The sequence below is a fragment of the Alligator mississippiensis genome, chromosome 2 (assembly GCF_030867095.1).
Source record: "Alligator mississippiensis isolate rAllMis1 chromosome 2, rAllMis1, whole genome shotgun sequence".
Lineage (NCBI taxonomy): Eukaryota > Metazoa > Chordata > Crocodylia > Alligatoridae > Alligator > Alligator mississippiensis.
Genome location: NC_081825.1, coordinates 211,438,741 through 211,463,387, shown reverse-complemented (window position 1 = coordinate 211,463,387; position 24,647 = coordinate 211,438,741). Strand labels below are relative to the sequence as shown.

General features: G+C 43.6%; 1 long non-coding RNA gene across 1 annotated transcript in view; it reads left to right on the top strand.

Moving 5' to 3' along the window:
• The first annotated feature begins 2,503 nt into the window (after nucleotides 1-2,503).
• Nucleotides 2,504-24,647, top strand: part of LOC109280549 (uncharacterized) — a 63,300-nt gene continuing 41,156 nt past the window's right edge. The window contains exons 1-2 of the long non-coding RNA XR_002086921.2: nucleotides 2,504-3,693; nucleotides 4,483-4,533. This is a non-coding gene — a long non-coding RNA (uncharacterized LOC109280549). The remainder of the gene's footprint in view (nucleotides 3,694-4,482; nucleotides 4,534-24,647) is intronic.

Here is a 24,647-nt window from a genome sequence, read left to right as displayed (position 1 = left end):
ATCTATAATTATACTAATACATAATGTATGGTTCCTCCTTATTCCTTTTTTAAGCTTCCTGCTGTATTTGTTCTTCTCCAATCCCGTAGAGTCTTCCCTTCACAAGTTCTCTGAGATAATAGATAATGGTTCAAAAGCTTTTCAGCTAAATTATTCTATGGTGAATTTCTTCAGGTTTTGCTGACTTGAATACAGCTACCTAATCTAATTATTCTTTAAAGACTATTTTATTAATCTTTTCTGCATTTCTAATCCTTGTTAAAATTACTTATGTTAAAAGTATCTGGTTACAATTAACTTTTATTTTTGTTCCCACCACCCCATCAAAGCAGAAGTAAAAATGGTGTTGAATGGTCTATCCTTGTTGTTTGTTTTTCTTCCCCGTTAAGTAATGGACTGCTACCTTCTTCATCTTTTTCTTACTTTTACTGTAGTTAAAACATTTTTTGCTTTTTGTCTTTTATGACCTTTTTTTTTTTCTTTCTCATTTTATCCCTACAAGCTTCTGCTGTTCCTTTATACTTATCATTAGTCATATGTCCTTGTTTCCACATTTTGGGTAATTCACCTTTGATTTCCTTGTCATTAAAAAGTTCCTGATGCAGATACTTTGGTATTTTGCTCCCCTACACTTCTTTTTTCCTCCCCCAAATCTTTCCCATATACTTTTCTTAACAAACTACTTGAGTTTGCTTTTTGTCTGCTTTTATTTATTTATTTATTTTTTGGAAGCCCATAGTCCTTCATTGTCTATTGTCTTTGTTCAGCTATTTAATTTTTTCATTTTTATCAAATCAAGGGCTAAGTACAGATGTTCAGAAAGCCCCTGGAAAAACTGCTCTTACTTATTGCACCTTATTCAAAGTGCGATAAGTTAGCCTGGGAGCCAACGAAATGTTCAGTGGAGGAGGGGATCACAGCCTGCCTGCATTGGCTTCTGGGGGCGCTCCTGCATGCCTCTCAGGAAGCTGCCAGAGTGGCCTGTCTCCTCATCCTCTCCCTGCACCATAGCTGGGAGGAAACACGAAGCGGGGAGAGGAAATGGACCCCCACCACCATGAGCCTTGTTGGCTGATTGTGTTGGGGAGGAGTGGACCAGGTTTGTGTTGGGAAGGGCTCTATTCCCACGCCCAGCCTCTTGGCAGCTGCACCCAGCAGCTGCAGTGTGGTGTAGTGTGGCCCAGCTGGGGCTGCTGCAGGGACACAGACCCCAGAGCCTTTCCCCCGTGGCACTAAGTCAGGTCAGTGACAGCTAGGAGGGCAAGGCTTTCCCAGGCTTGGGCAGAGCAAATGAGCTCTGCCCGAGACTGGAGCATAGTGTTATGCAGTACTGCCTGGGACGTCAGCAATTGTACTCTAATTAACCCTCGATGGGTTCTGGCATTAATGTTTGATATAACACTCTAAAAGAAAGCACTTCAGGTTAGTTGTGACAAAGGAGCTGAATTGTGGGTGGTCACAATACCGGCCCGCCCCTCTGTCTAGGATAGTGTGCTCTGTCTCTGCTGGCATGACTTGTTGTAAATAAACTTGATGTACAATACAGGAGGCTGTCCACTTAATGTCCCGATGCCTAGGGCGTTGCACACAGCTCTGACCTTCCTTATACAGTGTTCCATGCCTCGCAGATGGCATCCATATTGCACAGTACCACACAACAACTCATGCTCCAGGGTCTCACATGGGACTCTTGCTCCCCCCTGGAGCTTGCCATCACTATACTGCCACACTGTGCTCCAGGCTACCCACTGTAACTCCCCTGGCCCCTTACTGGCTTCCCTCGGCTTTTGGCTCTGCTTGCCTAAAGTATCCTCAGTTGTGCACTGCACACCCTCTTGCTGGATCCCAACTCTGCCTCTGGCCCACCTTCTCCACCTCTTGCTGGGGCTACTCCTCTGCCCTGTTGCTGGGGAAACAATTTACTTCCCTCACTGGGGCGCACTCAATGAACTACTTCAGTGCAGCCCTTCAGCTTGTCCCTTGCAATTCTACTCTACACCAACGACTGCATATCCCTTCAGGCCTCCTTGGTGGTCCTGCTCTACACAGCCTCTTCTCCTGCTGCGTCCCTTCACTAGGACCAACACCTCTGCCCCTATGCTGGGGCCTCAGGGTCTTACACCCCCATGGGCTCAGGTGTCCAGAGATGTGCCTGGCCCCACTGCTTGCTCAACATCCCACTAAATTCTGGAGGCTGGGGTTATAAGGTGCCCCTACCCACCTTTTACTGGGGAGGCAGCTGGCCTGGCATTTCTGGGGAACTTCCCTGCCATGGATAGTCCCACCAAGTCACTCTTCCCCAGCAGGGTGTAGTTTTCAGTCAAGCCCCAGGACCAGGAGCTTCCTGCCATCTCCATAGCTTCTGCCCTTACCTCCAAGATGTCATGAGCAGCAACTCCAGCAAGGTAGTGTTCTTCCAGCTCCTAGCAGCAAATTTCTGTCTCAGCCCTGAGGGCCTGGATCTAAAATGGAGGCTGCTCTGCCCCCCTCTTCCAATCCCAGGTCCCTCTTGCAGTCATGTGACTGCCTCATTATTCTGGCACACACCTGCCAGCTGCCTTGATGCCTGCTGTGGCCCTTAAAGTGGCAGGCACCAAAGGTGCTCTGCCACATTAGCACATATCCATCCAGAGTTAACCTTGAGTGGGAACCACCATTTTTAAAGCTCTTTATGTACCATGAACATCTGTTCTGTTATGGCTGTGAAGTGCTTTCTGCACATTTAAAGCATGGACACAAATGATATGGCTCAGAGCAATCCCAGCAGAGTCACAGCTGCTCCCCTCCTGTCCCCTATAGAGTAGAGCCAAGACCAGTTGGAACTTAACCATATACGGGTTTAGTAGGGAAAGAACCAGGGAAAGATATGACCCACAGATGGGAGGGGGTGGGGGGCAATGGGTGCAAGAGAACAAGAAGGGATTCAGTAAAGGGATCTTTATGCTATACATCTAGCAGAGGCAAATCAACAAGAATCTTGAGGTGCAGGGTTTCACAAAATATAAGATGCAGGTTAACAAAATATGAGATGCAGGTACCCCGGAGGGGCAGGGAGAAAACAGCTGAGGAAAGCCAGCTCCCAGGTGAGGATTCCTTCTTCAATCAACTCACCACTCAGTTGCTTGGCCCAGGAATTGAACCTGTGTCTCCAGTGTAGCAAGCAGAGATTTCCCCCCTAAACCATCAAAACCAGAATTGCTGGCTGTAGCTCAGGCTTTTGTCCTTCAGGGAACCTTTGCATGCTGAGGGGACTGCACACCACACTGCCCATCCTCTCTCCAGGGAATTGGAACCCTGAGCCACCCCTGCAGCTCCAAGGCTGGGGTTCCCCGCTGGGGATTTCCCGCACGCTGCCCTGCACACCGAAGAGAAACAACAGCTACGGGTATCCAGTTAAGCTGCCCCTGCAGCTCCGAGGCCGGGGTCCCTGCTGGGGATTCCCTCCATGCCAGCCTGCACACCAAAGGAAATGCTGCCTGGGTTTCCAGCCTAGCTGCTGCCTGCAGGTCCGAGGCTGTCGCCTGCACCGGGGCTCTTCTGAGGCAACTGCTCCTCCCTGACTGGCAAACTCTCACCAGCTCTTCAAGGCCCCTCTTCTTTGCCCCTCATCGATCTCTTCTCTCCAGGGTCAGGCGCACTGCCCCTTATATCCCCCTCCAGGTGACTGTCAGGACCAATCAAGCGACATAAGAGGTGAGTCTACTCTCAGGTCTGGTTTCCCTACCTGGCCCTTGGATGAGGGGGGACAAGCCCACTCCTTTTCTTGGGGCTTGACTGGTGGGGAAAAGGAAATTCCCCTCCCACCAATCATTTTTGAATTTTTCAAATCTCTGGGCCAAGCCTCCACTGGGTAGCCCACCACAAGCGCTTTAAGTGTAGCATCTTTATCTAGCCATAACCTCTGTTTTGTGATCACTTTCTCTTAATAGGTCCAAATTCCAAATAGTCGCCCCTCTATTAAATTCTTCCAAACTCTGCAGCAAAAAGTTGCCCCCCAAACATTTTTAAGAACTTGGTTGTTTCTAACTTGGTATGTTTGGTACTTGGCATGTTTCTAAGAACATATTGTTTTTCCTACAGATACCTGGGTAATTACAATTCCTACCCAGGACCACAAGATGATTCTTTTAATTGATCAACTCTCCAAGCTCCCTTCCTGAAAAAGTAACAAACATAAAATACAAAGAAACCTAACAATACCTCATTCACATTGTTATCAGGCTCTTTCATCAGTTAATCATCCTCCCTGGCAAATTTACCTGCCACACCTTGATGGGAGATAATAGAAATGAAACACAAGTGAAACGAGTTCTCAGTGATCTCTTTTACTCAGTAACAAGGTGATGTTGCCGATTACTTCCGTATTTATGGAGAAATTGCAATAACATGCCCTGCGAGTTTTACCCCTTGGCCCAGTCAGTAGGTACATCAGTCAACCTACGTCCTCTCTTCTGACTTGTCTCCCACTTTCTTTTATTTCAGGTTGCACCTCTGTGTTGCCCCGCTCTGAGGAAGAAGCTACAGCCCGTTCAGGTAAGGAACAGCATAAATGCCTACCACTCTCGCAGCCTTGCGGTCGATTCTTGTAGCATATCCTTCTCTCACTTATCCAGCATCTTCCCATTGAAGACTTTAACTTCACTCGCAGTCAATCTCTCAGTCCATTGCTCATCACCTACTGGAGGCCGAACTCTCAGGCGGATCCTCCTTTTATCTGCTGGTTATCTATAGTATTGGCAATCAGCTTTGAACTTGCTGCCAGTGTGTCTTGTTTTGTTCCTCCCTCTCTGCCCCTCATGGCCTCCTCAGGTGTTCTTAATTTTAGTGTTGCTCCCCTTAGGAAAAGGACTGCTTCCCTGTTACACACATCCTTCTCTTGATTTAGTATTTTATAGTAGACCTGTAGTCTATAGTAGTTCACTGTGACAGTGCTCCTTTTTACCTTCAGCCAGGGACATACAGTGGTATTCAACAACTTTGCCTTCACATTTGTATAAATTTCAGAGCACATATATTATACTTCATTTACAATGCAACCCTTAATCCTTTTTCCTGTTTCTCCTTCTTGAAAATACAATATTCTCTATACTAGTATTTCCAGTGCTAGGTTTTATCCTATTAAAGCTTTGTGCTACCAATTAAGTCACAATTATGTCCTAAGATTTCAAGTTCTTCCTGTTTATTCCCAACACTCATGACATATGTGCCAAGACACCTCTGATGTTCAGAATGGTACCCTGTTATTTTCTATGGATATGGTTGGGAGCATGCTCCTGCATTTTCTGAAGTCATCCAGCAAACCTTTCATTGGCATTTATTGAGAGAAGAATCTGATGCATGGGGGAGGTGAAGAATGAAATGAAAGTGGTGGGATGGCCATATGTTCCTCTTCACTTAACACCAAATCTGGAATTACTCGAGGGAGTGCACACAGAGCTGTAGCTAGACAGTTCTGGCCTATGTTGCTTCCTCTGAGAGCTCTGTACCCCTTAGCATGGTGAATTGTAAGTCAGTGTTTAGCCATCTCTCCATCATTTTGGAAAGGTATTTTTTTGAAATCCTAAAGTACTGTGGAACTGAAGAATTACTAGCTTTTTTTTGCAACGGGATGAACTAAGTCCCGTTGCAAAAAAAGTACTAACTAAGTACTGGTGAGGTTGCTTACCCAATGCCAAACACCTCTTTTTTTCCAATACATCTAATTGGAACTCATGAATTACTGGCTCAAAATCCCATGTTCAATCTATCAGATATCCACTCTACAATAAATAAATTATTTATCTTGTCTAATCTTCTGCATCCAGCAGTGCCAAAGTATGTTTCTGAGAAACATTTTCTGTGTTGGAGAGAATATTGTTATGGTGTGGGGAGAATGGGTATTTGACAGCAGGACCTAGTAAGAAACAAAGTTGAGTGTGGAAAACAAAACGTAGACCATTTTAGGATGACAGTTTGTCCAGGCTTAAGGGAGTAGTTTAGTTTAAAAGCTACTAGAAAGGTATTTAGGGATTTGCCCTGCCATATTTTGAAAGAATTCCTGAACTGTAGGGTCTAGTCTCATAGGTGACTTCTTACAAAAAGAAACTTGTACAAAAATGGTGCTATGTAAAGAATGACAGCAGTCACTGTTTATGGAGCTATAAAGGTCATCTCTGCAAAGGAGGAAGAATAAGCAAACTGTTTTATGAAAATAAATGAACAGAAAATCCTTTGTGAAACATTTCCAAGAATTTCTGTTGCTATTCTGTTGTGAATCTGTGTGTGATCTTTTCACAAAAGTTTGTTGTTCAAAGATGAACAAACACACAGTAAATTGATCAACTCCCTAATTCCTCCGTGATACATTCCTTGAAAAATATATTTTAGCTAATCTTAGCTATATTTTTTAGTAATCTTTATGAGAGGGTAAAGAGCTATTAAGTCATGTAGTTCATGCCTCTTACTACTCCAGGGTTGTTCCCTGCAATCTTTTTTCTGCTTCTTTGATCTAGTCTCCAGAGATGGAGCATTCACAACTTTGGCATTTACAAGCACTTTACACTTACTGGCATTACAGATCAGACTGCATACTAAGTATATGGCACTGCTCCAGTGCCAAACTGTCCCATGGGAGCACACTCTTTCTTAAAGGGCCCCATAATTCATAAAAGCCAATTGACTTCAGGTGTATTAATTGACTTCAGGGTCTCTGCTTGTGACATCTTGGGACGAGTTTTAAGATGTCTTAAAAATACCTAGTTCTGTCGAATGATAACAGGAGTTGAGATTGTTGTTATGCATCTAAATCAGTGGCAGCTCTCAAGAATTTCACTTAATGTCAATGTCCCCTCTTTCTTCATGATACTAAGTGAATCAACAGTGTAGACACCATGTGAATGAAGCATGACGTCTCAGGGCTCCTTCAAGAGCAGAAGCAGTGGAGCTAAAGAGCCCTGAGAGCTAGGCAGTGATCCACAGCTACAGGTAGCCTTGACAGCGGGCTTATGAGGGAACTAACTAGCACCTGCACCCAGTCAGCTGACCAGAAAGAGACAGGGCCCTGGACACATCTAAGCCCAAGGTTTGGGGCTGGCAGGAGCTAGCTCTCTGGCACTAGGGGGAATAAGCTCTTGCAGAAAAAGCTATTTGGAAATGCTGGGTTGCCTATTCTGCTGCTGGTAAGACTGATGGGTTCTAGGAGCTCCTAAAGTACCTGAGGCTAGGAGGCACACACTGCTGAGGGAGAAGGGGCAGAGGGGCCTCATATTTACATTGTTATTTGAACCGGTAGACCAGGATGAGGCTAATTGGGGAGGAGGAGGCCTCATTGGGGCACACGACCATGTAGAGCGCCAGCACCAGTGGAAGCATAGCAGGGCTGCAAAGAGCCCAGCCCTGGGGGAGGGTGCAGAGACAGGGCTGCAGAGAGCCTAGCGCCAGAGAGGTTGCAACTCCAGGGGCCAAGGGCCCAGTGACATCTGGAGGCTGAGCTAAACTGAGGCCTCAACAAGTGGGACAACGTTTAAATACCATCTGCAAGGCATGGACTGTGGTAAAGGGAAGGTTTTGGAGCCACACACCTAGCCCATAAGGCTTAGGGTGTCCCGTTAGGCATCTACTCAGAGCAGGACGCAGAAAGGGGTCCAAGAACCCACAAGGTCCAGTGGGGTCCACCAGGACCATGACTGAACAGACACTCATGGGCAGCCTTCTTATTTATTAGTTGTACCAACAAGACAAGGTGAGAAAGGAAGGCACCAGCAGGGCGGAACTGAGACAGTCACAGAGCCCTAGGGGATCCCGCGCCATGACATATGAATATGGAAAATCCATCCCCTGCTCAGGGCCTGTGCAGAGGCCATATTGCTGCTATTCCAGCCCGTGGAACAACAACCACTGATTTTCTACATGTTTGAATCTATTACCACTTTGCTTCTCACACAGCTTGACCCCAAACTGGTCTTCTGCTTTGCTGTTTTAGGAGTAGTCTAGAGACAATTTCAGTAACATCTGGTAGGGTTCTGGATTTGTACAGCAATGTTTAGGCCCCTTTAATGAGTATGGATGTTATAAAGGGCCTTCAGCTGGCTGCCTGAATCAGGGAAATTTCACCTTCAAATGAATAGTATAGCAGTGATCATTTAACTTATCTAGGTTAAGGGTGCTTTTCTCAATTACACAAAGCACTGGGTTTTGCTAATTGCCTGCCAAGTACATCTTGACACTGGGGTGAAGAAGGTTAATGCCTAGTGGCTCATAACAGAAGACAGTTTTTACAGTAATGGTGAAACAGAGAGATTGCATTAGTTAATTATGTAATCTACCTTTTAAAAAATTACTCCATAATGTGACTGAGCAGTTTCTTTTCAACAGTATTATCAGCAACTGCACATATTTTTAAAAAAATGTATTACCCTGACAGGTTTTTATTAATATGATTAATGTTGTGTAGTGGATTTTGAGCATCTGCTCTAACAAGGAGTGTAATTTTGACATTCCAGCTCTGTGCACATTTTTGGCAACATTTTAAAATAGGTGGCAATTCATTATCACTTCATTTGGAGCACATTAGTCATGATGGTATTTATGTAGGCATGATATTTTGTTTCTTTAAAATCTAACTTATTTAGCATGAAATATCAGCTTTTCTTTTCCTCTGTAAATCCAGCAGATGGTGCTGCTTGCTCAGGGATCTTCTATTATTTCAAACCCATTACCACAACTACAATCTGTCATTGTTTTGCTTTAGTTTTCACAAACATGCTGTTATGGATCACATGGCTTTGAATAGCAATGAAGATGTTAATATGTGTTAGATTTCTAAATCCTGTCAGAATGTTTTTTTTCCGCTAAACTGTGACAAGATATGGACAAAAAGATTGAAATTTTGCCCTTTATAAGGATGGTTGTTTGGGAGAGAGACAGTGACAAAGATGCCTTTAGCAGAGTTGAAAATGTCACACAGATGTCACAAAACGATATAAACCTCTTTATTTCAGGGCATAAAGCAATCTATGACTAATGAGGTTAGGCAGAAACATTCCCTGGTGTCAGATTAACCCATAATTGCTTTTTGGAATACTTGTTTTATTTCCTTCTGGACACCTGCTTCTGGCCACTAGTGGAGTGAAGATTTTGGAATAGAAGGACTTGTGGTCTAACGAAATCTAATGTAGCAATCCTAGCTTGAGCCTGAAAGTTTCCTGATCATATGATTTTCCTATGCTAACCTCATGAGGAAAAAAAGACTTTGGTGACTGTGTCTTAACTTTTTTGCTGCATCATTCTATCACAAGTTATCTCATTAAAAACCTAATAAAAAACCAATCTCAAAGTTCCTATGACAAGAAATTATATGAAACCACTATATAGGCCAAATTAAGGATACTTTGAGATTTGCTGGAGTTAAAAATTACTGTTGGACTGTAATTTAAAAATTACTAATTTTTTAACTGTCTGGCAAGGTGATGTAATCCAATATTTTTTATTTTTTTTATTTTTAATGTTGTAAGTCTGTTTCTGAAATAAAAGGAATATCATATACATGAGAGTGGTTTTGAGTTAATCACAACTCTGATTTGCATAACATAGTTGTCTGCTATCTCCAGAACCACTACTGCTGTATTGGTTAAAATGATAATAAGTAAACAAGTGCAAGCTACACATAGTTACATGGGTATGCATAGAATTGGAAAGACTTTTACAATATATTATTTCTATAGCATGCACAGGTTTAAATAGTCTACAAACTCCATGCACTCATTTTAAGGATCTGGAACGATGAGGAAATCCCAGATAATCTCAGGGACTACATGATCATGACAATCTTAAAGGAGGCAGGTCTGACTGTGGAAATTACAGAGGGATTGCCTTGCTTGCTACCCACCACAGAAAAGGTCACTGCAAGAACCCTCCTGAACCATTTCCTTCTACTTACTAAAGAGTTTGTCCCAGAATCTCAGGGTGGGTTTAGAGCATCAAGAAGCACAGCTGACATGGTCTTCACTGCTCACCAGCTGCAGGAATAATGCTGGGAACAACATAAACCTTTCTATATATATCTTACCGTCCTCTCACAATCAAACTCCAGGAGCATTGAGGCGATGAACATCCAACATCAGCTTCGCTGGGGCAGCCACGTCATGCAGATGTCTGACTCCAGATTCCCAAAGCAAATTTTATTTTCTCAGCTGTGTCAAGGGATATACTCAAGAGGAAGACAGAGAAAACACTTCAAGGACATCCTCAAGGCCAACTTGAAAAAATGTAAGATTAACATCAATTCGTGGGAGACTATTGCCCAGCACCACCCCAAATGGAGTAAGAGTTTTCTGTACGGATCTCATTACTTTGAAATCTCACAATAAGAACAGGAGACGGAAAAGCAGGAGTGACAGAAACAATTTGTCACATACTGAATCAGGAGTTACCCACCCCACACAGAAACACATGCCTGAGTTGCAATGGAACCTGTCAATCCCAGATTGGCCTTTTCATTCATCTTCAGGCCCACATATAAGGCAATCATGAAAGACAGTCATCAACTGTGAGGGATTGCCAATGATGACATGTCCTGACCCTGCCACTGAACTGAAATAAATGGGAAATAAATGGGTAATGATAAAGTTCTCGTCCACAGAGAATCATGACCCAAAAAGTATTCTATTTGGAATCATAAATGAAGAAATAGGGATAGTTATTGAGTCATTGTGCCAAGACTGTCCAAATTCTCAGCAGCTGAGGGTCACATCCTGCATGGGTTACAAAGCAAAGCTCACCCCCACCACCCACCCCTGGGCAGCCTTCCCCATCACTGCACAGCATACATGGGCAGCCCTCTTCCCCACACAACCTTGTGGGCAGGTGCATTGGCACACCCCAGTCGAACTCCACAGTTTTGGTTGTAGCCAACAACCAATGCCTCTGAGAAGGCTTAATTACAAACACCCTGACACACAGGAGAAAAACAGGTGGGGAGAGGGGGGGCGGTGCTGAATGAATTTAGGTGCCTTAGGCAGTTTTGCTACAGCTAGAGTAGAGTTGATCTTGATCACTCATTGTAACTTTGATGCTTTGAATCTAAATGTTGTTTAAGCACCCTGTTTATCAATTTAGATCTGCCTTTTACACCATTATTAAACAAGTTTAGCATCAAAAGGAAATAAGATTTCCAAATCACAAATCCTGAAGGACATTTTAAAAAGGGAATTTTATAAATAATGGGTCTTGATCCTATGGGAATCAATAATAAAACTTGCATTTATTTTGATAAGAGCAGGTTCAGTCCTGACATGACACTGATCTGAAGCATGTATTAAGTTTGGTTTGTTCAGCAGACTTCAAGTCTAGTAACTTCACATTTGTTCCACCAAGTCAGTCTTTGTTTATTTCTTTTCTATCACTATTGTCACCTACCACCCTGTCCTTTTGAGTATTAAATTAAAGGGGAAAATCAATTTCTGGTAGTGTAAGTGTTTCTCCATTTGTGTAAATGCCACCTTCAATACAGGGAAACACTTTTGTAGCCATGCCCATTATAGAACAGTAGGTTTAGCTGACCAGTCCTATAACTATCTCCTTTAGTTCCAGTCCATTAAAATGTCTTATTAAATATGCACAATCCAGGAAAGAGATTAACTTGCTTTAAGACAGATACAGTACCTTAGGCACTTTGAATATATTAAGCTTGGCAGCCAAGCTGTTTTGAGCAAGCTTTAAGGCCTCTGCTTTGTTTTTATTCCAGCTTCATTCTCAGATGATTATTCAAAAGTATTTATTTACATTTAAGGTTTTTGGTCCAAAAGGGAAGCTTCCAGAAATGGAAAGTTATTTGGTTGTTATTCTTATTGCAGTAGTAATTTCCCTGTAAAGATTCAGATTTGCAAACCAGTCAAAGGTATATATAGCCACAGCAAACAGCTGCATGGGACTGCTGAGGCTCTCTAGCTGCTTGCTGCAGCTTTTATTTCAAAGGGTCCATTTTCCCTAATCAGCTGCATGGGTCTATGGGTGTTCTCCTTCTGATTGGAGAAGTTGCACCCTTTGAAGTAAAAGGGACAGCAAACAGCTAAGCATTTTATTCTTAATTTGGTTTTCTTAGTAGAAAACTACTGCAAACTAAGTTGGTTGCAAACCAATTTGATAATCCAGATTCTACTGTACTCAGTACCCACAACTGGATTGGCTTCTCATTTTTCAGTGCACATAGAAATACATGAATACAAAGAATTTATATTCTCATGTCCTAATTTTGCAAAGATTTAAGCACATTCTTAACGGCAGGCACTGTGAATAATCCCTTTCCAACTGGAAACACTACTCAGAGGTTGCATCTACACATGCACTTTACTGAGGAGCAGACTTACTAGCTCCACAGTAACAGTGTGCGCCCACATTAGGGCTCAGTAAACTAATGAACTCTGCCATAGGATAGTACAGAGTAATTTATGCTGCCACAATGCACGTATAGATAGCAACCAAGGTTGCTTGGGCCATGAGGGTGCTACAGTGCAGGGGCTGCCTGCTGGATAGCCCCACCTTATAGCACCCTCATGCCCCAGCCATCCCCTCCACCGCCTGACACTGCTACCTGGAGCCTGGGGCTGTCCCATGCAGCCCCTGCCAGCCTGGGGCTGCTCCACCCTGGCTCAACATGCTGCAGTCCCAGGCACAGATATAAATGCTGTGCCTGGGAGGAATAAACTCTGGTACAAACTGTGCCAGAGCTTATTTTTTTGCCTTAATTCACATGTAGATGTACCTGCATAAGATTAGGCATTGTGCATATGATTAGGCATTGTATAAATCTAGACAAGATCAGGGTCTAATTTAATGTTAAATACAGCAGGTGAGTTTTAACAAAAAAGAATGGAATGTGGGGGATGATAGAAACAGTTATATAGACAGGGAGAATAAACCGATGATTCTAAGTCATTTAAGGGAGTTAAAGTTAAGATATTTTAGAAGACTCCATTTCAGAGATACCATGCTATAACAATCTCAAATCTGAACCACTATCTTTACACCAGACACCCATGATGCAGAACAGTTTTTAAGGCAACCTGAATAAGCCTGCGGCTTTTAGAGCATCTGAAAAATTAGGTACTAAAAACTAAGGTAATCTTAGTTATATTGTTGCTAGTGCCCCATTAAAATAAATAGAATTATACCTTTTTTTTTTTGGTACTCGTTGCAGTTAGACAAGGTGCTGAGTTATATGCCATATATAGAAGAGGGAATGGTTACTGTACCAACCTGCTTAGAGCCTCAACAGACTGATAAAAACAAATAAATATATTTGCTACCCCAGAGCAGGTGCACTACTACTTATTAGTATTCTCAAAGGCTGGGTCTTGGAAGAGCAGGAAAAGTCTGGGATGCTTTCTGATTCATAGTTTATAATTAGAGGTGAGTGATTAAACCACATCTGAAATATGTAGACAAGGATATTCTTTGACTATTTGGAGGTTTTCTCCAAATGTATTTGATCTTTTTATATATTTTAAGCTGTGGATTCATTGTAAATGCTTGAAATTCAAGCTGTTAGTAATGATTGCTGAGATGACTCAGGTGGCATTGTCTGTAATCCCTGGCTCTGGAAGAGTGTATAATACTTTCAGCAGCAAATACTTACACAAACAAATTTGAAATTCAATTCCTGTGATTATTTGTTCATGCATCACTGGAATTAGCTTCCTGTAAATGTGTGTGCCAGTAAAAATTGATTACTATTGTGTTTATACATAACAAACACAAAGGGAAAAGAATGTGGTCAGGTGAATTTATGCAAAAAATAATCATTTTAGAATATATATTATTTATATTTGTACAAATCGCTTTGCCTGGTCTCTGTTGTAACATAATGCAAGTCAATAAAGCCTATTTCTGTTGCAAAATTTTTTTCAGGAAAGACTGAAAAAAGACACAAGGTATTGGATATACAGGAATAAGTATATACAACAAACTGCTAGATTTTGAAAGGAAATCAGTTCTTTTTTGAAAATGCATCTCAAACTGTACTGTGATAATTTGGGGATTTTTCTAAGTATTGTTTCATATAGGAAGTCTGTTCAAGTTTATCTGCATTAAACTGCAAAATTACAGTTTGAATGCAGGGCTTGTTTTTCTTTTGTGCTTTCTTTACTTCCTTATTGAACTAAAAACCCCAGGAGGTCATAGTAGACATTTTTGCAACTGGTACAGAGCTAAAGATATAAGTTCATCATACTCAGGTAATTGGTAATTTAATTGGAACATCCTTGGACAAGGTTTCAGAAGTGGTAACTAAGCAACAGATTACCTTATGAGTGCTTTGACCATGTAACAAGGCTGAGACAGGGTCACCTAATAAAGAGGACTGGAGGTTATAAAGAGCTTCTCTCAGCTTCATTTTGGGGACCAGGAAGATGGGAAAAAAACTATGAGCTTTAGGAGTAGGTGGGCGCATCTATACATGCATTTGATCTGGGATCAGTGTACTTGTAAGTAAACTGCTCATGAGTAAATGCTCCCAGGCAGGTGCCTACACATGCAGGGAAGTGGGAGAAAATTTGCTGCTCCACTGGTGGGACAGCAGGCTCACTGCTAGCTGCCCCATTGGCAGATTGGGGCAGCGGGCTGTGACCTACCCCGCCCCTGCAGCTTTTTCCAAGCCCTATGCCTCAATCACTCAATTGGGGCACAGGCCTGGGACCTGCCCCTGCGCCAAAGTCTGCACATTATCATTATGATGACAGTCATGATGACAGGGGGTGGAGGACGGGGAGCCTGTCCTGAACTCAGCTCCATGAGCACAGAGCTGTGTGAAGAACAGGCTGGGAAGTTTGTTCCCTACTCAGCTCCATGAGCATTGGTTGAGTGGGCAATGAGTAGTCCAGCCCCCACTAGCAGGGAGTTCCCAGTGCCAGCTCTGTACCCTGGGGCCAGCACTGGGAGACGCTTATATCCCAGCAACAGCTCTGTGACTGCGGGGGGGGGGGGGCGGTGAGAGAGGTGGGGCATACAGCTGATAGTGATGTCTGCCCACAAGCTGGATAGTCCTGCTTTAAGCTAGTGGGGCTCTGAGAAGGTCAGTGCCAGCCTATAGAGCCCAAAGGTAATTGGATCATGAGCTGCTGCTTCTGCAATGGGGTAACAGACAGGGAGGGAGATGTCCCAGAGACAACATCCTCTGATCAACATAAGTGGGAGTGTCTAGCTGGGGGATGTCTGCCTTGGCTATATGATAATATGAAACTCATGAAAATGATTAGAAGTTCACAGGCAAAAATATTCAGACTTTTGATAAATTAGTGTGTAACGAGAGTCATCAGAAAGAGGGCTTTAGGGCTGCCATTGTCTTTTCTATGTTTCATAAGAAAGGAATACATAGGCTCATATGACTATTATGGATGTAACTTACCCCTGGCAAAGTGAGTATGATTCCATGCTTGCAATGAGTGAAGTTCAGAGAAAATCCTTTGGTATTCTATATTTCTGAACTGATCTATGTAAACAGTTCAATAATCTGTAAACTATTATCAGAACCCCATTAAAGTATGTCATTCTATATCAACTCAAAACTCAAGCATAACAAACTGAGCACTACATATTAGAAATTGGTAGCTATTAATTTCTCTCAAACCTACACTTTCCATCCAAGGAACACACACATGTAATACGATTCTTGATAATGTCAAAGAGCTTTCTACTATAGCAGGTTTGTGGGTTTTTTCCTCTCAGTTGTACATTAAGTAACTGGAATCTTCTGTTTCAATTGATTGTCCAGTACTTTATCAAACACTTCTCTTGCAGGTGTAGTACTTTCCAGTTAAAGAAAAGAATGATTTTAGATATTATCCTTATTGTGCAATATTCAGTTCAAAACATACCAGTTTGACAAACCATAGAGATGCCTCTGACCACCTGCATATAGACACCTGCTTTTATAATACAAAAGTATTGTGCAGTGCTCTAATGAAATATTAAAACAATTAGAGATGAGAAGCAATTTCATCTAACTTTAAGACAAGATTTTCCATCTATTATGCAGCCTGTATCTATGCATAGCATAAAATGTATGCTATGCATCACCATGTAATGAATGTTTTTACAAGTAATGCATGGTGCTTCCCTCAACAAGTTACCAACATGCCATCAGTGGAAGTTATCTTTCTCTAAATTACTGAGCTTTTAAGACCAGATAAATGTACCTGGTACAATGGTAGGGAATAGGTAGGGAATAGGAACTGATGGTATGGAATAGGAACTGATGAATATTGATCTTTCTGTTTTAAGCTTGGTACTTGCGGGTAGGACTGATTGTTGCTTTTAATGTATTTTTTTCTTTTGGGGCATGGTGTGATAAGGGAGCCATTGTTCTCACAAGCAGGTCCACTGTAGTCACTAATGTGATTAAGGGGTACACAAGGTAGCCTTTCTTTAGCTTTCCTGTCTGTGAAAGAATAGTATTGCTTTCACACTTCTTGATGAAATACATCTAGTGTACTTGCAGCTTTTTTGACCTTTTAAGGATTTATCATCTTGATGATGATACTCTGACATTGTTCTTGTTTGTGTCATCTATTGCTTGACTTTTCTGTAGCATGGCTTTGAGCACATTACTCAAAGTCTCAAATGTCAGTTTTATTATACAAGCACCAAATATGCAAAATGGTTGTAAATACTTGAGTCTAGTGAACACTGAAAAGAAAAATTGCAAATATTTATTTGAATCCTTAATGAGGTTCACAATGTTCACAATGGGGAGAGGGGGAGAAAGGAAGGGGTGGGAGAGCAGGTCTCTACTTTTCTGTGACTAATTACCCATAGGAATGTTTGCAAAAGTAGAGAATTTTAAACTATTGTTACAAAATATTCTGGGATAGTAACTTTTGAATTTGTAAGCAGGGTATTTGTTCCAGAAATGCCCTAAAAGTTAAACTAATGGAAGTCAGAATGAGTCATGTATGTTCATATCTGCCCATTTTCCTATGTGATACTTTCAATAAGAAAATAAGGTGCTAAGTGTTAAAATCCTTGAGTGACATTTACCCTTGTGTAAAATAAATTGGGTTTATTTGTAGAGAATTTTATTAGTGCTTAAATAACTGTCATCAGAACAATTATGTACGGACTTTGGTATTCATACTTGTATTTGGTGCGTATCATGGGCTTTTTAATGGTTTAACAACATACTGTGGTATATAGGTTCACATACTAATTTCTTGTCCCAAATTTCTTCCTGATGCAATAAAAGCCCATGAAACACCTAAACATAAATATTGTAGACATTCAGATCTAATAGACATGACTCCACTGGCAGAAGTTTTCAGATTTAATTAGTATCCAAGTAAGCAAAAAATATAGGCTAATAAACACTCATAGGAGAAGTAAAGGAAACATAAGCTATGTGATTCTAAAACACAACCCTTATATGTATACGAACATAGTTTTGCCCAATAAAAAATACCATTGGAGCAAATTTTCATAACTTAATTTTGTCCCTAATCAACAGTTCTTTCAGAGTGGTGATGTCTCACTTGATTTCTCAATTTAAATAATTAATATTTATATAATTACATTCTGTATTTAATTGTGTATATATAATTAATCACATTTAATTTTTAATTTCCTAAAGGATACATAAATCTTATACTACCAGTGGAAGTAGTCACTTAGCTTTGGAAAGGAAGAACTGTGAAGACACAATGCATACACAGCACACAGAGATTGAACCCTGTGATCTCTCCCCCATTCCATGTTTGACCAATAGGAGTTGGTCAAAATTAAGCTCTGTTAGGGCATACTTCTTACAAGATGCATAAGAACTGCGTTCAGATCGGTTTTTAAGGGCATGCTCAGGAGCAGGAGGAAAACCAGTATAAGACAATCTGACCATTCTAGGATTAATAAATATTTAAATATAAGAAAATGTCTGTCTTTCAACTGGGTAGAAAAAAGTGTGTTTCCTCAGCTGGTATATTATGTGCCCAAGCAAGTTATTTTCCTCTGGTAATATAATACAATGTCAAAAAAAAATTACAAGCGTCTTAAGTGATTTAGAAGCCTAAGAACAAGTAGCTTAGGCTTTTAGGAGATTAACTCCCACTGACATTCAATAACATTTAGGAACTCTTTTGAATTTTTTTTTCCATTTACTGACAGTGACTGGACCCTGGTCTGTGTGGGTAGTGTTGCATCTAACTCTACTAATAGCACTCTATTCCATAGGCAAGGGCATATGATTAACGAGTCGGATGAGCCTTGCAGGACCCAAACCAACATGAAGGGAACTTACTACTCTCTTACCAGGTGGCTTAAGTTAAGTGATACATAAAAAAGCTACTATAGAAAATAGGCAAGGACATGTCTGAGGTCATACTGGGCAGTAATTAAGTCAATGTCAGAAACTACATTGACTTCAATAGGACCACTAGGAGTTCATTCATATTATCAATAATATCATGTCACAAGATTCAATGGTTTTAGAGCCACTTGACTTTATTCATTGCATTAGTGTCTCCCATTAATGATGTCAGTTTGCAGAGCAGTATTCAAAATGATCCTTGCCATTTCCAACTTTAAAATCTGTTCACAGAATAGGACAGCAATAGAGGAGTAGGTCTCTTGTTCCCAGGACTCAGCCCTCCGGTATGCATCACATTAAATATATTATACACACACACACACACACACACATATATATATATATACACATACATATATATGTGTGTGTGTGTGTGTGTGTGTGTATGTGTATATATATATATATATATATATATATATATATATATATATATATATATATATAAACTCAAAGGTTGTTTTTAAGGGGAAGAAAACCTCCTAGATCATAACAGAAAAGTCTTACAATCAGACCTCTGTGAAAAAAATAATAGAGAATTCAGTGCCATAGACATTCTTTTGAGAAACTGTTTTGTTTTCCCAGATAGTTTGTCATTTTGGAAGTTTGAGACCTTTATCACAGTTAAGTTGGTTTGAAAAAAGGATGATTTTGAAGTTGTTCATCAGCTGAAGTAGCCTGTTGTGCTGGTATGTTAAACACAGCAGGACAGGGAACAAGTGACTGAGATTTAGCTATGTCTCTTAGAAGGAATGTCACAGGGCACCCCGGTGCCCCTGCTCCTAGAGAGGAGAAACTGCCAGGGAGCGAGTGAGCGAGCCCTGGCCTGACATAACGAGCCCAGCTGAGGGTTGCCCGGGTAATGAGCGCAGCTGCGGGTTGCCGGAGCAACTAAGGGGAGCCAGCTGCCTGTAGGGGGCAGGGCCTGGCCCTTATAAAGCTCAGGGCTGAGACCAGGCTGGCAGTTCACTGCCAGCAGCCGGAGAGGCAGGAGCTTCCTCAGCCAAGATAGGGGAAGAAGCCTGATTTGCAAGTACAGCTCATGATAGCCCTGAGAGGATTGGGCACTATGGTTTAGCCAGGGGGCTTTATATTTGAGTTACAGCCAGGAGGCTCTAGTTTATGTTCGGCTTTAATGTTACACCGGAGGTTTGGGTGAGGCTGTAGGGGTTGGAGGAGGCCTCATAAAGGGCCCCACGGGAGTGTGGGGGCCCCAGCGCCCGAGGAGGGTGCAGTGTTCTCATAGGGACCTCATAGGGGTGGGGTGCCCCAGCGCCAGTGAGGGCGCGGTCTAGCGCCAGGAGGGTGCATCATTCTTACAGCGCCAGTGAAGGTGCAGTTTACGCGCCAGTGCAGGAGCAACTGGCGGCTAGGAGCGCAACCAGTGGGTTGAGGACGGGGAATAGAGACCCCGGGTTATGTGCTGGGTACGTAGACCCCAGCCCCAGAGAGAGGGGAAATTTTATTGAGAAGCCCGAGGCGGGCATGGCGAGCCCTAAAGAGGGGGAGCGCCATATTAGGGAGCCCAGGACGGGCGCAGCAGATGCCAGCAAGGGCATCACTTGCGAGGTGCATAGACCCCAGCCCGAGAGCGGGGCGATATTGAAGAGCCCGAGAGCGGGCAGGGCGGACCCGGTAATAGGCCTGCACTGCAGGGATACCCAGGACAGGGGCAGGGTGCCACGGTGGACCCTGATGGAAGGGGTTAGTGGCACAGCGTCCCAGAGAAGGGCAAGGTGCTGCGGTTGCTCCGAGAGGATGGGGAGTAGCAGCGCGGTGAGCCCGTATCAGAGAGGGTAGTAATGCGGTGGGCCCAAAAGACCGGTGGCCAGAGAGGAAGGCCCAGAGTGGGCTGGACGAGAGTCCCAGTGAGAGGCTGGGTACTAGAGAGAGCCCAGAGTGGGCTAGACTATAGAGGAGGCCCAGGAAGCGGGCGTGCAGACATACCAATGTCTATTACATCTGCGAGGCTTGGGGCGTGGTATCAGGGGAGGTAGGAGCCACGCGTAGCCCATAAGGCTAGGGTGCCTGGGGAGCACCTGTTACACCGGGAGACCCCAGGGGGTCCAGGAACACACGGGGACAGAGGTCCCGAGTAGCCGTGCCCAGGGAGTCATAGGCAGCCTCCCAACATATATATATATATATATATATATATATATATATATATATATATATATAATATGTAACATCAAAGACGTGGCAGGAGAGAATAAGAGGGTGCCTTGGGCCGGCCTTGACACGGAGCGAGGGACCTCGAGGAGATCACGGCCCTCCTGGAGGACTCTGCCGTGACAAGGAAATTTAGTAGAATGGTTTTAAGATACTCACTCTTTCCCCTCTGTGGCACCTGAGTATTCCCACTTGTGTCATGTGTTTATACATTAACTGTGTCTTATCATCACTTTCCATCTCTCACTCATCCTATTTTCTCCCCACCTGCCATCTGCTTCCTTTCTTTCATAACTGATGAGTGACCTTAAAAAAAAACAAAACAAAAAACAACAACAACAAAAAAACAGAGCAGGGTGGAGGAGGTTATCGCCACTATACATTCTTCTGATTAGTTTTATTGTAGTTGGGGTGGTTCTGTTACCTAAAATTAAGGTTTATGCAACAGCAGCTGGGGCCAACCTTTTTGGCAGGTGAGCCACAAATTACGACGGCCCCATGCCCTCCCTAACAGGCAGTCTAATCCCCTTCCCCTGCCTGATTAGATACTCTGCCTTATGTTCCCTGCCTGATCTGCTTTTTTGTTTTCTGCTTCCTGCCCTGTGCCCGTCTCAAGCTGCTGCTCTGCTTTCTTCTCCCTGCCCTATTAACCAGTAGGCTGCCTATTCTCACCCCCCTATCTCTTCTGTGCCAGACACACAGGCTACCTGTGTCACAGGTTGACCATCCCTGTACTATAGCTGTCTGCCTCAGTCAATTTAGTTTGGAAAACTACAGAAACAAAATAGTCTGGTTATATCTGAGTGTACTAGCTACTTGCTCTCAGGAGCTTCTGGGTCCCAGCCAATTGGTACCTGGGGACACTACCTCTTGTGCCAGCTGGACTGCTGCAGCAGCCCTGAGAGTTCCCTGTACCCTCTGTCCACTGCAGCAGTCTGGCAGTGGGATTGCTGCCTGGCTGTGACCTGCTGTGCACCTGCCAGACCTGGATGGGAACTGCAGAGCCAGTAGAGGCATCTGCCCCTCTGGGCCAGCTGCCAGTGGACTGTGGTTGCAGGATTGGCCTCTGTGCGGCACTACTGCCACGTGTGCCCCCTGCCTGGCTTTCTGGGCAGCTATCGCCCAGAAGATGCTCTAGGTGTGGTGGCTTGCTTTGAGCTGTCAAAGCATGTCCTCCTGGCCCCATTTGGCCAGGAGGTCAGCCACAGCCAGATGGGTCCAAGGTGCCAGCTCTGAGCAGGCAGGGTCCTGCCACTGGCCTCCCCAGCAGGAATTCTGGTGTTCTCTATTGGAAAACTGCAAAATCCCTGATAAAAAAAATCCCCAAGTCACTCTGTAAAATACCCCAAAATCCATGTTCCGCCACAAGTAAAACAAAAGACCACTATAAAGAGAGAGAAAGAATGAGGCAGAGACAGCGATCAGTTGGACAGTGCTTTATTGATATATCTACAGTGTTAAAGCAAGTCTCTTATAATAATAATAAAGTGAACTCTAAATACAGGTTTCATGAATTCATGAATATATATTTTACTGCCCTCCCACAGGGGTTATGGCCCCTCAACAGGGGTTACAGCCCCCAAACAGGGGCCAAATGGCTCCTGCAGGGGCTACCACCCCCACATGCCCCACCCCAGCCCCTCAATTACCTCACCCCAGCCCCCCAATTGCTGCCCCACCTGGCCCCATCCCACACCAGCTGCTGCAGCCCCCCTAATGGCTGCCCCACCCAGCCCCACCCCTCACTCCTCCAGACCCCCCCAATGGCTGCCCTGCCCAACCCCACCCTGCACTTGCACCCCCAGGTCCCCCATGGCTTCCCCCCCCACCCCAGGCACCATCACTTTAAAGAAAGAAAAAGAAAAAAAATGAAAAAAGCCTCTGCTTACCCTAGAAGCAGAGGTTAGGGGGCTCTGGGGCCTCCTAGAAGAGGCCCCCCTGGCAGCACAGGGCACCGAGGGACAGGAAGGCCCAGGCTGGGGCTGCTGGGGCTGTCTCTCTGCCCTGCAGTGTGTGGGTGGGGCCCCAGTGACACAGACAGCAGCCAGACTGCCGGTAAGTGCTGGGGTTTGTTTTTTTGTTTTTTTAAAACTATGAGGACACTGGGGTGGAGGGGGGGTGGGGACTGGGGGCCTCGGGGGGGCAGGCAGGAGGAGGGGCTGGGCAGGACAGGGGTCGGGGGGCTGGGGAAGCAGGCAGGGCCATCAGGGTCCCCCCCGCCATGGTCCCCCCTCCAGCCTCCCCAACCCCTTACTTACCAGCACTGGAGCCCTGGTGGTGAACATGTGGCAGGCTGTGCATTTTAGCACCAGGGAAGGGGCCAACTACAGAGACACTCTGGCAGCCAGAGCACCTCCGTGGAGGATCTAGCCTCCGGTTGGCCCGCTTTTTTGAACTCCATTTTTTTTTTGACCCCTGGATATTCAGGGGTCTAATTTTCTCCACGTGCTGCATGTTTGCAGCGCGGGGAACATTTTTATCATTCTCGCATGTGCTTCTTGCCCCACCTCAAAGGGGTTTGAGATGAGGCAAGAGGCATGTGCACGCTCATCTGGACACATCCCCTATGTAATCTATTGAGGTACTTCTGTATCCTTTTGGTAGTCAAATAATCTGGGCGTGTCTATATGTGCAGTTAGCGTGGAGCAATAAACTCCAGCATAGTTCACACTGCAGTTTATTGCTTTCAGGTTCCACATTTGCATGTGCACCCAGGACCACAGCACATAGGGCAGGGGTGGCAGGCTGGCCCCAGAAGTCAGTCTGCCAACTCAGGGCTCCTCCAACCCAGCTCAGCATGCTGTAGATGAGCTGGCTGGGGCATGAGTGTACCTACAGTGTGGGGCTAGCCAGCAGGCAGCCCTTGCACTGTAGCACCCTTGTGCCCCAGCCAGCACCATCAGTGTCTACATGTGCCTTGCAGCAGAGTAAAAACTCCACCATAGGATAGTACTTGTGTCTGGCAGTACTATCCTATGGCAGAGTTAATTAGTTTACCCCAGCCTAATAGCACTGTACGTATAGACACTGATATTTTACTGCAGAGCTAATTAATCAGCTCCCTAGTAAACATCTTGCATGGACATGCTCTCCTTTTTGCAATTTAAGCCAGTTACAACTAGACTTATCTTAAGTGGGCATGGAGAAAAAGTTATTACCTTTCTGCTTTACAGCAATCTTTTGCACTTTTTTTTCAATGTTTCATCACAGGTCATGTTTTATAAATATAATTATTATTGTGACTCTCCTTTGGATTCTTTTCAATCAGTCCATCTTTATCTTAAAATGTAGTACCTCAAACTAGACATGGTTCCCGGTGAGTCCTTAACAGGATTAAATGAGAACACTTTTTCATACATCTTGCATATAAACCCCTGTTTTTACTTTGCATCAGTATGGTAGTTGTCGCCCCTGCCACAAAAGTATGACCTTGTTGACTTGTATTCTGTTTATGATCCACTATAAACCCTCAAATCCTTTTCTGCAGATGGATCAATCATTTCCATTTTACATTCCTGTACAGTAGCTAATTATTTCTACCTAATAAAATATGTTGAATGTCTCTTTGGTGAATCTCATTCCATTTTTATTGGACAATTTCTTAAATTTGCCAAGATAATTCTGGAGGAGTGATTGGAATACAAAGAGTTTGTCACACTTTCCAGCTGTTTATAGTCCATCAACCAAATCATTGAGATGATAAATAGATTTGAGCCCATGACAGACCCAGCAAAATTTCACTTGATACATCCATCTGGTTGAAGAGTGAACTATTGGTAACCATTCTTTTAGTTCAGTTTTCCAACCAGTTGTGCATCTACCTGAAAGGATGTATCTTTTGCTATTTTTGTGCCCAAACTCAGCCAAGTTATAGGCCTTAAAATACTGCAGAGAGGCAACCTGTGTAGTGGTTCAGAAAGATGGATTGAATGAGGCAGTGACTCTAGGAAACAAGACTGAGACTGTTTGAACAAGGGGAAAATGGGATAAGGAGCCAAGGATGGGTGAAAGCAGATGGATGGGTTTGTGATCAGATGAGGAATTCCATTGAAAATCAGTTCACTCACCAGCAGAGGATAGATATGTTTACCTACGTATGCAAAACTAGTCAACATATGTAGAGCTAGTCAACTTCAATAATTTATAGTAGCTA